This window comes from Lissotriton vulgaris, chromosome 2_2 (assembly GCF_964263255.1).
Source record: "Lissotriton vulgaris chromosome 2_2, aLisVul1.2, whole genome shotgun sequence".
Lineage (NCBI taxonomy): Eukaryota > Metazoa > Chordata > Amphibia > Caudata > Salamandridae > Lissotriton > Lissotriton vulgaris.
Window position 1 is genome coordinate 122712616 of NC_141688.1, and position 12897 is coordinate 122725512.

A 12897-nucleotide genomic window follows, 5' to 3' on the forward strand; every position below is an offset into this window, starting at 1 on the left:
GGGGAGGGGGCGCACATTGGAGTTGCCACACCAGCGTGGAGCCCACACAGTAGGACACGCCGAGGGGACGGCGATCGGACCACACGGGAACCCGGGGGCACACCGGGAGTAAGTGGACCAGGTGCTGGAGACCGGCACCCCATACGGGACAGGGAGCGGCTGACCGGTACCTCGACCCTCCCCCCCCCCCGGACTACGGCGCTGTGCTCCCGGTGCCTGTGCCCTGAGACCCGGGCTAGGGGGAGGGAAGGCTCCTCCAGAGACACGACTAGGAGACCACGGCCCGGCTGCCCGCACTCAGGGAGGGATGTGTGCATGGTCCCAGAGACTCTAGAGAGGCTGCCCAAGGGAACTGACCGGTCGGGGCGCCTGCAGTTCTGCCTCTGCCCCAGACGCACGGCCGAGTGCAGTGGTAACACAGCGGAGCGGGGATCTAGCCCAGAGGCGCCCGGCCACCAGACTACGCAGCCATGGGCAAGAAGGAGACAATACCCAAAACGGCGAGCAAGGGCCCAATGGACAATTTCGCAGCTCCGCGACCTACGGCGGACCCACAACCCATGCATTCGGGCGCACGCAATGATACGAACATGCTACTGGAGGCCATACAGGCGTCGAGAACGGACATCCAAGCCTCACGAGCGGCCCTGGAAACCAAGATAGGGGAGGTAGGGTCCGAAGTGACTCTGCTGCGACAGGACTTTCGAAACTTGACAGACAGGGTCACGGAGGCCGAGTCGAGGTTGACGGACAACGAGAAGACGGTTTCGGAACTTAAGAAGGACATGGCAGAGCTCCAGGCCTCCCACCGCCAACTCCTGTGGAAGGTGGACGACGCTGAAAATAGGTCAAGGCGGAACAACCTACGCTTTGTGGGCTTTAGAGAAGGGATTGAAGAAAGGAGCATGACCGCCTTCCTCCTAGACTGGCTCAAAAAGACCTTCCCGACGGCACGATTCTCCTCGTGCTTTATCATAGAGAGGGCGCACAGGGCGCTTCTGGCCAAGCCACCGGAGGGCGCGAGGCCACGACCGGTCATAGCGCGATTCCTGAATTTCGCGGACCGAGATCTGATCCTACGAGAAGCCAGAGGTATGGGCGAGATCCGTTTCGAAAATACCACCATAATGATTTTCCCGGATTACAGTCTGGAGGTCTCGAAACAGCGCCGCTCCTTCGACGCTGTAAAAGCAAAACTGAGGTCCCTCAGCATTCAATATATGCTCCTCTTCCCGGCCAAGCTCAAGGTCATCTATCAGGGCAAAGCCATCTTCTTTCCGCACCCAGATGACGCCTGGCAGTGGCTTGAGGAGCGCCCCAACCTGAATAGTAGAGAGGCGGCGGGCCGGGCGGCGCTCGACCGGTCACTACGAGAACGACCGGCATGGGAGGGGCCGAAGCCACAGCGTCGAAGACTGAGGAGGACGCAGAACAAGACGCCGGGGACTCCATACAGGACGAGGAACCTACAGGACGGGAGACGAGGCAGATCGGCGTCACCGGGTGCTGATTCAGTGGCTGGCTCGAGAATTGGTAGCCTGAGAAACGGAATCCGCTCGGAAGAGGACGACGTGGAGGAATCGGAAGGCCGAGCATCCGGGGAGGAGGAGGAAGATACAAGGACTGATTCGTTGCACCCTCTGGCTAAAGAAATCCAGCAACTAGAACAAGACTCTACAGGCCATGAGGGACAAGTGGACTCACAAGACTCACACTCGTGAACGGTGGTATACTGGGAGCGGGAAAAGATGGCGGCTCGGCGATGCGGAGCACGCAAGTTGGCACCCCCCCACTACTGTTTTCTGTGTTCTTAACACTGGTTACTGTTGATTGAGGGTGGGATGTGGGGGAGGGCGACAGGCCTTCTCCCGCGGATAGTTGAGACCCGGAGTGGGATGCAACTGGAAGGGGAGGGAGGTGGGGAGGGGGGAGCGGGATGGGGTTTGGTTACAGTTTACCTCATGTTGGGGTGTTGGGACGTTGGGGAGGGGAGGGGACAGTTGTGCATGAAGCAGCGAGTTCGAGAAAGTGCACCCTTGCTACCATCCTGGCCCTGGGGCCAGGTACTTGATAGTCCTCAGACAATACTATGGCAAGTACATTAGATGCACCAAACGGTGAAGGTGCCGGGGTTAAGGCGCTAACCTGGAACGTGAACGGACTAGGTTCCAAAATCAAGAGGAGCCTGGTTAATACATATATTAAGCGAGTAGCACCTGACATCATCTTCCTTCAGGAAACACATTTAAGGGGGAACTGCTGTGCTTTTCTAGCGCGCGGGCAATACATTGTCCTGGCGCACGCGGGATACACCATGGACTCACGGGGCACGGCAATACTCGTTAGGAACACAGCACCTTTCACAGTAACACGTACATGGTTGGACCCACAGGGCTCGTTTGCCGGGGTGCAGGGGACATGGAGGAGGCGCAGGTACACTCTGCTGTCAGTCTATGCTCCACCCAAACTACAATCACGAACAATGCAGGAGATCACGACCATTCTGCTGGACACGGCTGACACAATACAGATTGTGGGGGGGGATTTCAATGACGTGATGTGCACGATGCGCGATCGATCTGGGAACCCCCACACAGTGGCTGCAGAGACTGCTTTGGCGCGTAGAATGGACACGATCGGTCTCACCGACGTGTGGCGGTGGCTTCATCCTACCCAAGAAGCTTACTCATTTTACTCTGGGGCCCATAGGGTTTTCTCTAGGCTAGATTACATATTCACTTCGAGGCAGGAACTCTCGGCGGGGGACTCGGCAGACTACAGGGCGAGGGGTATCTCGGACCATTCCCCGCTGTTCGTACACATAGGTCGAGGAAGGGGGAGAGGTCAGGCACAGTGGCATATGTCGCCATGGGATCTACAGACTCCTGAAATTCTAGGGGGCATAAGAGCAGATATCAGAGTCTTTATGGCGGAAAACGAGGGATCAGTACAGTCCGGGGTGATACTATGGGATGCCATGAAAACGGTGTTGAGGGACCGCTTCCAATCCAGGGTAGGGGAGGCCAGAAGGAAACGCACTGAAGCCATAGCGAAGGAGGAGGCGAACATCTTGACCCGAGAGGTTGAATATCATAGAACGAAGGCAGAGGTAGATCTCAGAATACTGCTAGACACTCAAAGGCTGTATAGAGAGCTAATCACGGACGAGGCGCGTACACAGGCGCTGGCCACCCTACATCGCCTGTACGATGTCGGCGACAAATCCGGGAAACTCATGGCATGGCTGAGCAGGCGGGAGCGAGCTGCCAGGTGGGTGGATTGGGTTGAGCTTCCGGGCACGGCACGGGCGTCCACGGACGGCACTATAGCAGAGGCCTTTGCGACCTACTTCGAAGACTTCTACAGGGCAAGAGACCTAGGGGACCGAGAGGTGGTGCATTCGTTCCTGGATAGCATGGAAGTTCCGCAGTTGACCCCCGAAGATAGTGAGGCTTTGGAAGCCGACCTGTCCCTAGATGAAATTGCAGAGGCGATGGCTGCCCTGAAACCGGGGAAGGCCCCGGGACCTAATGGTTTCCCGGCGGAGTTCTTCAAACGAACGGGGAATCTTCTCTCACGTCACTTGAAGTCGCTCTATGAGGGTGCGTTCGCCGCCGGAAGCCTCCCGCCGGACCTGGCCCTAGCTACCATAATCCCGATTCACAAGGAAGGCAAGCCCCGTGGAGACTGTTCCTCCTATCGCCCAATCTCCCTGCTAAATATTGAAACTAAAATCCTAGCCACTGTCCTGGCACGGCGCCTACGACAGGTGATAACGGGCCTGGTCCATCCAGACCAGTCCGGGTTCCTACCGGACAGGGCCACCAAACTCAACCTGCGGCGCACCCACAACTGGCTCCAGGAAGTCTGTGACAGGAGTGAGCCACATTGGTTCCTCTCCTTGGACGCAGAGAAAGCGTTCGATGCGGTCCACTGGCCTTTCCTAATGGGGACCCTTGAACGGTTCGGGTTTGGGCCCAAGTTCCAGCACTGGGTGAGTCTGCTATACTCGAAACCTAGGGCTAGAGTGCGAATAAATGGGCGAACGTCGAGAGAGTTCGCGATAGAGCGGGGGACGCGACAGGGGTGTCCGCTATCCCCACTCCTTTTTACCCTCACGATTGAGATCCTTGCGATCCGTATCCGGCTTAATCGAGATGTGACTGGCTTCCACTGGGGGGAATCGGCCACTGAACAGGAGAAGATCTCCCTATACGCCGATGATGTGCTGTTGTACGTGACCGACCCGGCTAGGACAATACCGGCCTTATTTAAGGAACTAGGCGACTTTGGGGCAGTGGCCGGACATACTATAAACTGGCATAAGTCGGTCCTCTACGACCCACAAGGTGCCCCGCGAGGGGAGGAACTGCCGGAGCTGCTCATCCACACCACGGCGGGCTTCCGGTACTTGGGGGTCTTTATCACCCGAGATAAGCGGCGCTCCTACACTGACAACGTCGACAGAGTTTTGGTGGCAGCAAAGGCGGAGATGGATAGGTGGAGGCCCCTCCCGCTCACCATTTTGGGCAGGGCCGCCCTGTATAAAATGATCCTACTACCAAAGTTTTTATACGCCCTCCAAAATGAATATTATCCCCTGCCGGCTCTGACACTGCGGAAAATCCATACCGATCTCCGCTCTTTCCTGTGGCTGGGGAAGCAGTCCCGGGTGGCACTCACGACTATGCAGCGCCACCAATATAGTGGGGGAATCTCATTGCCTAATCTGGAGGCCTATTACTGGGCGGAACACCTTACTCCGATTAACGATTGGATACACGCCCCGGCTGATCACCCCACCTATGCCCTAGAGAGGTCTAGATGGGGTAATAAGACGGTGCTGCACTTCTTATATGGGGGGAGAGGGGGCCGCCAGCTCCTCCCTGCGACTAAGATTACCCTGTTGGCGTGGCGCAGAGCGACGGTTAGAATGGGCTGGCATGAAAGGCTCACCCGCCAAACACCCCTATGGTCCTGTAGGTGGCTGACTGAACTGAACAAGCTGCGAGGGTTTCAGAGATGGGATGTCATTGGCATCTCCACAGTTGGGGACGTCGTAGCAAGGGGGGAACTTAAAACCTTCCAGGCACTGCAGCAGGAATTTGGACTCCAGAGAACCCAATACTACAAATACATACAGCTGAGACATGCATGGGGAGCACAGAACATATCTCTCACTGACATTCCCCAGTTTGCACCACTCGAGGGCCGCCTACTGCAAGAACAGATACAGAGGGGGGCGGTGTCCATGACCTACAAAACACTGACAAATAACATGTTGGGTGACCAACAGGCTCTCAGGGAGAGATGGGAGGCAGATGTGGGCTCTCTGGAGGACCTGGACTGGGAACTCATACTCATGCACCCTCGAGAAGTGGCCATAAAATCGAGGCTTCGCCTCATTCAGTTTAAGGTCCTTCATCGGGCCTACTTTGACAGAGTGCGGCTTTGCCGGATGGGGAGGGTTACCAACACTAATTGTTTACGATGCCAGCACCTAACAGGCGATTTCTTCCACATCATTTGGGGATGCACAGTGATACAGGAATATTGGGACGAGGTTTTCAATGAATTGAGTGCGATACTGGAGGTAGAGATACCTAAGGACCCCAAGCTGGCGCTCTTGGGACTGTCCACGGAGGTGGATATCACGCGATACTTACTCATTTTTCTGCTGCTGGCCCTGGTAGTCGCAAAAAGAGACATTGCAAGGTTGTGGGGGGCGCCTGGGAAGCCCAATCTCGAGGAATGGAGAAGAGGTCTAGATATGTATATGGCAGCTGAACGTGTTACATATAAAGCTAGAGGGTGCCCACGGAAATTTCGAAAAATTTGGGCTAAGTGGAGGCACTACCATGGATTGGAGTAGGAGGGTAGGACCGGTGGGGGAAGTGGGCGGGTGGTAGGGTGGACTACAGAGATGGTGCGTATGCCGCTGATCCCAGCACTTGTACCCTTGAGGGTTTCGGGCCATGGGGATTGCTTATACTCAATGTCACACGCCTTAGAGGGCCGAGGGAGCCACGAGGGCCGGGGGGGGGGGGGTGGTTGAGAAGGGTGCCACGCTGCTTGGGGGGGGGGGGAGGGCGAGAAGGGGGGCTTCGAGGAGAGGTCTCTCAGTTACTGCCTTTGCCTATTGTTGACGGGGGGGGGGGGAGTTCGGGTGAAAATGGAAAATAAGTTCGTCAGGATGAATGCAAAGTAACTGATTATTTCAAAAGTTGCGTAAAGGCGGGTAGAGCGGAATGTTGATGCTCCCCCGCGATGTCTTGTTTCTTGTACTTATGATTCGCCTGATGCAGCAATAAAAAGAATTTATAAAAAAAAAAAAATACATATAGGTATTCACCATTAACTCATAAAAGGTAGCAGCTTGCTAGAATTCCGTGGGGAAAAGAACTCAAACCGGTCTGATTTTCCGCACCACTAACAAAGGTCTCTGGTGCTACACATGGATCTCCTGCTTGAAAAAAGAAAGAACATTTAGAGATGGATCCCCTGGGCTGCTCCTCATTTTCCTTTAACTGAGGATGGTCTCCATGACAGAACTCCTCCTCTTGTGCTTCTCCTCCTTGCCCCTTGACGCCCGGGTGATCGAGATCAGGACAGCTCGCTTTATTGTGCATTTTCTGAATGAATGTCTCCTATCTTCTAGTCAGACCCGAGCTCCACATGTGGCGTTCAAGAGGGCAGGGGACTAAGATAAGATATTGTGCCTGCACTAAGAGTAGGGCTTAAACTTGTACCTGGGGTGTGACAGCCGAATTCACACCCTCACCAACAAATAATTAATAATCTTCACATCCACTCTGACGCTTGGTTAGGTTTCCAAATATGAAATATGCATTATTAAAGAAAGCCGGATTACTCAGACCACACATTTCTGTGTTGCTTAACACTGCTGCTCTTCAAATCTAGGGCGACGCTTGCCTTTTCACCACTCCTTTCTCCAGTCCGCTGCCATCATTCGTTAATATATATAAAATGTATTTCGATCGCTTCTCCCCTTCCAGTAAGCCTTTAATTGGGACTTTTTTATCTTACAGTGATTAACGTTCATTCCTTTTGAAGCCTTTCCTCTTCACTCCATAAAGCCCCTCACACTGTTGAAAGCCCACCGGCTATCCCTTCTTCCTCGCTCATTTCACCTTACTTAATGTTTCTGTACAGACCGCTGTACTGTTTATTTTTATTATCAATAACCTTCAAACATGTCCTTACTCGCTGGCTCCACACATTTTACTTCCTGAGATGTCAACCTTCCTGAGCTGCAAGACACATTCGCTCTCTTTCCCACTGATTCCTCTGCCTGGAACGCCAGTTTTATGACAGCATCCCCTGTTTCTTCCAAATCCTATTTTTCTGCTTCCCCTCTTGCAGGATTCCACTAAGCATCTGAAAGTGGTTTGTTTTTGGTGAATATCCCCGTATGTACGTGAATATGAAACTATGAATTATGCTTACAAAGCTCAAGGCGCCTTCCCCTCGAGCCTGCTATACACTGTGCTTAACAGGCATGAAAGTGAATGTGTCAAAGATCAAGCAAGAGTCGGCTGTCTCAGACGTCAAGTGCATGAGGTCAAGAGGTGCAATTTTATAAGGTCAGGGGTGGTATAAATAAGATCATTTATGTCAAAGGAGGGGGGTCACAGACAACATGTATAAAATATACCGGCTGAACAGATGACAAGCAATAACTTTAAGTAGAACAAGTGTGTCTGCTATGGACACATTCATTGATTAAAAAGAGAAGTTCAATGTAGCCCACTGCAGGAAGGGCAGCAGTTGTCTTAAATCACTGCATGCAGACCCTGTAGTCAAGTGGGTAGAGGGCAGAGACTGGCACTCCACCAGACAACAAACACACATGCAGCTGCTGAGTACAACGCTTGGCGGCCTCTAGGATGAACCCCAGAAATCAGGTTCGCTGGCAGACCGTTGTAATCCCAGCAACCACAAAAATATCCTGCTGTCACAAACAGAAGAGGCTTTTTATGCCGACAGAGTTATTCAATCAACATACAACGTCTACTGCCGATGCTAGTAGTTTTTTAATTGGTCATGAATAAAGTGCATAAATATAACACAACCTGAGGGTCAGACATGATGCTTCAAGAAGGCATGCGACCAGCTGTGTCGGTGCCATCATCCTTTGTACACCGTTCACCTCATATGCTGCTGATGAACCAAAGAACCACACCATGGAATTATTATGCCCGCAAGTTGTTGTTTTTTGCCTTTCAGAAGAATGCAAAATTCAAATAAATATGCACTAAATGACTAAGAAATGTCACTGGTAGAATAGACATTATAGTTAAGAAGGCTTCCAAAAAAGGCAATGTCGAAAAGTTAGGTGGTAAGGTGGTATGAGGGATGCCTCTTGCTGGTCTGAAGAGATCAGATGAATGGACATGAAAAGCTACCACGGATACACCGGTGCCGACCCTTGTGACAGGATTGAGGCTGGTTAAGTGATACCCGAGGCGACACTCAGGGGTCACAGAAGTGCATTTCAGGTACATATCACAACAATTGTAAACTAAGGAACAAGCAATCACCTCGCACAAGAACCTTTAGGACACCCTTAACAGTGGCGGTGGGACATTTTGCCACGTAGGCTGTGGGCTCCATTGGAGCGCAGCTTAAACATCAGTTGCACCCTGTAGAAACGAGGCTATTAAACATGTAAAGAATCTAAGGTCAGAAGATGGAAAGCCCATTGGAGGTAGGTAGGCTACACACTACAGCGCTAGCAGCACTTTTGAGGTGACACATTTAGGCCCAGGTTCCTAAAAGGCTGTCAAAACTCTCCTTTTATGTAGGCAACCCCTCGCTCTGCATTAGTCACATTTAAGAAACCAGTGACAGCTGTGTCAGTTCAGGAGTAACAACTCATTCTTTTCTAGGTTGTAGCTACAGTGATTAGGATGCTACTTAAGGGAAACACACAATAGTCTGTCTCTTTAAGTAGTGAGGCATCAATTTGATTTTCCACTGTAAGGCGTATCTTTTTTCACATTCTCCTGGTGCCTTGATTTTGGGTTTTAGGATCTCTCAGTTTACCTCTCACATTTGGGGCGTTTATGACTTATAAGGAAAGAAAACTTACATGAACTACCTATACTTTCAAAGGCCACATTCTTCAAACGGAGCCACGAACATACATAGCTGAAAATGAATAGCTCATAAAATTATTCAGGTCCATAAATCAGAAGAAGAAATATCTATACTTTCAAAGGTTATGAACACATTTTCCAGGAGGTCAGAGAGTTCTTAAGTACTGGAATGAGGAAGAATGACCAATGGAGAGTTATGGGGCAATTATGTCTCATCTTCTTTCTTACACAGGTTCTTATACATGCAAGAATGTACAATTCAACCCCTCAAATAAAACACACATCAGACAATTATAAATCTATGATATTTAATGGCAACCAACTTCTACATGTGAAGCAGCAGTAAAACTCTGGTGCCAAACCACCAACAGGCTGCATTTTGCAAAAAATGACAAGAAAGTATATGATGTTGCCTTACAAATATTTCCCAAGGATGTCCCTTCACCTTTACCCCGGATGCTGACACCACATACCTCTAGAGAATGAAGAAGAGTGAAGCAGAAAGAAAAGGGGGAATGTCTTGCCGACGTGATTGGGGTTAGGAAACACAATACAGCTTTCTCTAACAGTTCCAATGGAAAATGTTAATTGTTATCAAACGATAGTTAACAGACAGCAGCCCCATATCCTACTAGTCCATTGAAGGAGACTGGCTTAGTATATTGTGCACACTTATTCAAGTGGTACACCTTGCACTCACAAACTAAAGGGGGAAATGTATGTATATGGTCTATCCTGTACAGGTAAGTCACGGCACCCAGGTAAATCGGTGCTCACCTTACATTTGCCCTAAGTGCGCCAGGTATGCCCAGACGTGGGTCCCGGGCTCACTGTGCCACTGGAATCAAGCTATCCTGGCTGAAGAGGGGTGAAACCCTGAAACCGGTCCTAGGATGCTTGTCTCGGGTCCAGGGAGGACCTGGCTTGGGAGTTTGGGCTGGACTGTTCCCATGAGGCACATGGTCAAGACTGATTTGCATATGGCCAGGTCTCAACTGGGGTGGCATGGTTAGCAGAACAATGATGGATTTAACCCAGATCTCTTGACTGTGGTAAATATTTACTATCAATAGCCTTCAAATATTTCTTTACTCGCAGGCTCCACACAATTTACTTCCTGAGATTTCAACCTTCCTGAGCTGCAAGACACATTCACTCTCTTTTCCACTGATTTCTCTGCCTGGAACGCCAGAATGATTTGTTCTGCATTCCGTCCATCAATTGTGTGTCTTTTGCTTTCTCGCCCTAAGTGCGCCAGGTATGCCCAGATGTGGGTCCTGGTCTCACTGTGCCACTGGAATCAAGCTATCCTGGCTGAAGAGGGGTGAAACCCTGAAACCGATCATAGGATGCTTGTCTCCAGTCCAGGGAGGACCTGGCTTGGCAGTTCGGCTGGACTGTTCCCATGAGGCACAGGGTCAAGGCTGATTTGCATATGGCCAGGTCTAAACTGGGGTGGCATGGTGAGCAAAAGAATGATGGATTTAAACCAGATCTCTTGACTGGGGTGAATGTTTAGATTTGTTCAGCATTCCGTCCATCAATTGTGTGTCTTTTGTATATCAAGTGAGGGCATGGGTCTGAGGGGACTCCTGAGTGGATGGAATTCATCAGGGTGGTGGTTTCTTCGTTCGAGAGGGGCTTCTAGTTGCTGAGCTGCTGTTTAGCCATAAAGGAGGTGTCCGGCTGGTCCGGGGAGTTAGTATCGGTATGTTGTTGGTTGATTGTGTCGTACATCTTGGTAATCTTCTGTTTGAAGAAGTTTGAAAGGTCGCTGCAGTGTGCTTCAGATGGGATGATGCACGTGGCTAAAAGGCAGAAAGGGGGGCGTAATTGAAAGTGAAATGGACAGAATCAGGTTTGTCGTAGAATTGGTGTGAAATTACCACAGGAGGTAGACGTGGACTGTGTGTTAAAGGGACAGAATCACCAGAGGTGGAAGAGTGCTCTAGAAGGGAAGAGACTAGTAAGGATCAGTGGAAGACGAATTACAAATTGAGGGTATCCAAAGTCACAAAAGTACCATATTATTGAAAATGTTAAGTGGAACATAGCATATACAGAGAAAAGGAGCAATGATCTGAACAAAGTTTTTTCAAAAATAATGACCTGGAGAATAACTAAACATATTAAAATTGTCTTGAAGCGGAGGGCGTGACCAGGCAAGATGTTTGGGTGGACGTGATCCACCCCAATTCCGGAGCCCTGTATCTGCCAGACAAAGATTTCCTAAGGCTAGAGGTCCAAGACCGATGCGGCTTAAGTGAGGATTCGAAGATTCCACATCGGGGCCTGGAGCGAAGAGCGGACTTAAGATGGCGCCGACGACTGCAACCGAGGTGGGTCGGAAACTGCTCAGGTCTACACTGCCTCAGTAGGACCTGAGCAACTGGTGGAGGCGACAAGAATCGCTTGACAGACATCGCTCAGAGGGGGGAGTGAGCCAGGCAAGAGTCCCCTCCGAGACACTGTTCCCAGGTGTTCGAGGCGACATGCAGCCCCAGAGTGGAACTATGCATCGATGCGGAACCCGAACAGCACCAATGCTCTAATGAGGTGAGCGGGGCTTAGAGACAGCAGAAGAATGGAGCGCTGAGGCAGCCCGGGAGGGGGGGGGGGGGGGAGGGTTTGCAGGAGGGGTGCCCTTCTCCAAAGTTTTCCTCTGTAGGGTAAAGATAAGGGGACATTACTCATATTAACATCTGGAAGGGGGAGCAGAAACTTAAAGCTTTATTCCTGAAGCACTCCCACCTTGATACCCATGTGGCACGGCTGCTGAGCACTGCGCTGCCTCACACAGTCATACCAAGTGCCTGACCCTAAGATGGCCGGCTCCGGCTGAATATTGTAAACAGCACCACTAATCCAGCTCCAGCCCAGTAGAAAGCCACTGCTGCATAATACAAACCAGAGGGGGAGTAAGGCACCCCAGCAAGGAAGGCTCACAATACAGCCCATATGCCAACAAAAAAAGTGTTGAACAAGGTCTTCAACTACTTTGCATCAGTAGAGAAAGGATAAACCCACGACGAAGGGGGCAGGCAAACACAATGTCACTCACTAGAGAAGATTTGGTGGCCTCGCCCAGGGACTTTACAGCGGAATTATATTCAGAGATTAAGCACGACCTGCAGATTTCTATAGATCAATTAAAGGCGGACCTGACTGACCGCATGTCAGCCCTCCAGCAAGATGTGGATGCTGTAGGGTCCAGGGTACTGGAAATAAGAGGAGCAGGCACAAGGCACAAGAATTGGAAACCTGCACTACTAGGCTGCAGGAAAAGCAGCAAGATTTTCAGACGCAACTACATCAGGTACTCCTGAAGGCTGAAGATTTAGAAAATAGGTCTCGAAGAGAGAACATTCGATAGGGACCTGGAGGAGGGCGCCGAGGGGCAGGATTTAGAGGCCTTCATGGAGGACCTTTTTGCTGAGATCCTGAGCCGCGCCAGATAAAGATCGACAGGGTGAACCGCGTGGGGAACCAGCAGACGGGTGAGCGCACACGCACAGTTCTCGTCAAGCTAAACTCTTTAAAAACAAAAGAAGCAATACTGCAAGCCGCAAGGAAAAAGGAGGAGACCTCTTTCCAAGGTTACAAGTGGTTGCTATTGAAGGACTTGGCCCCGTCCACGCTGGCACACAGACAACAACTAAGACCGATAACGACAAAACTCTGAGATGACAACATAGGCTACAGATGGACCTTTCCCTTCACACTCATCTTTTTACTCAACAACAAAATACAACATGTCTCAGATCTGGAAGAGGGTCTC

At 51.0% G+C, this 12897-nt stretch overlaps 1 protein-coding gene across 2 annotated transcripts in view; it reads right to left on the minus strand.

Annotated features, from left to right (window-relative positions):
- The window catches only part of SCAPER (S-phase cyclin A associated protein in the ER), a 3157511-nt gene that overhangs the window by 1748476 nt on the left and 1396138 nt on the right, over positions 1-12897 (minus strand). The window lies entirely within an intron of this gene.